The sequence below is a fragment of the Myotis brandtii genome, unplaced genomic scaffold (genome assembly GCF_000412655.1).
Source record: "Myotis brandtii unplaced genomic scaffold, ASM41265v1 scaffold97, whole genome shotgun sequence".
NCBI classification, from domain to species: Eukaryota; Metazoa; Chordata; class Mammalia; order Chiroptera; family Vespertilionidae; genus Myotis; species Myotis brandtii.
In genome coordinates, this window is record NW_005372020.1 from 1,160,613 (window position 1) to 1,161,725 (window position 1,113).

Genomic DNA, 1,113 nt, shown 5'->3' on the forward strand with positions numbered 1-1,113 from the left:
GGGGGGCAGCGGCAGGGGCAGCGGGGCATGCTGTCCCGTCCTCCCCACCACCCTCCCGCTTCAGCCTGGAAATAGCTGGGGCCGCGCCTGGTTTGCCTTCCAGAGTTAAAACCAGCTGCAGGGCACCCAGGACGCAGCTGCCTCCTGGCGGGCCGTGCCCTGGAGGAGGTGCTTCTGTAGGGGCTCCCACCGGGAGGCAGGGGCGCCCATTCAGGGGCCACACAGGCCCGTGTCTAGGGCCCCTGCGCATCAGTCTGGCCGGCGTGTGTCCAGGCAGGAGGCCCAGCCACGACTAGGGCCATCCCCGCACAAAGCCTGTGTCTTTGGGGCGCCCTGTCATGCTGAGAGGGGTCCTGGCGAAGGTGGGTGCAGGACCATGTGGCTTGGAGCCCCTGGAAAGCTGACTGTGCCCTCTGGCCTGGCCGGGGGCGGGGCCATCATTTGGCAGAAGGCATCCCCTCTTCTCACCGTCACGTGAGCAACCGTCCAAGGGTCCTGCCCTGATGCCAGCCACTCTGGGGTGCGATCCACACACAGAGACTCCCACCCTGGTCCGAGACAGTCCGATTATGTCCTTTCCCAGCCAACCTCCCAGAAAAACCCAAAAAGAGAAAAAGCCAAGCTGTTCAAAATACGCGGCAGTGGATCGGTTGGCGCTCCTGGTTGTCCTGGCCCAGCTAAGGGCCTGACGCGCCCTCCTGTCGGTGGCCGTCCCTGCCCCAGGCCTGCCCTGCCCGTCCCTCCTCAGGGGCTGTCACCTGCCTGGTCCTCACCTGCCGGGTGGTTTGCTGGGGACCAGGCGGCTTACACCACAGACAGGCGCTCCTCGCTCTGCAGGCCACAAGTCCAAGGCCAGGGTGTCGCAGGTCGTTCCTCCTGGGGCCGTGAGGGAGCGCCTGCCCCGCCCTCTCTCCTGGGGCTGGTGTTGGCCTTTATTGGCTTCTAGAACCTTCACCTGACCTCCTCCTTCCTCCCCACGTGGCCTTCCTTCCTGTGAGCGTGTCCGTCTCCACACCCCCCTTTTCAAGGCCCCTGCTCCCCTGTAACCTCATCTTAACCAAGTACATCGGCAGGGACCCTGCGCTTACAGGGTCACCATCGGAGGCCCCGGCT

At 65.3% G+C, this 1,113-nt stretch overlaps 1 protein-coding gene across 1 annotated transcript in view; it reads left to right on the forward strand.

The window, feature by feature from the left end:
* Positions 1 to 1,113, forward strand: part of RILPL1 (Rab interacting lysosomal protein-like 1) — a gene marked incomplete at its 3' end in the record, with an annotated part of 13,929 nt that overhangs the window by 10,776 nt on the left and 2,040 nt on the right. The window lies entirely within an intron of this gene.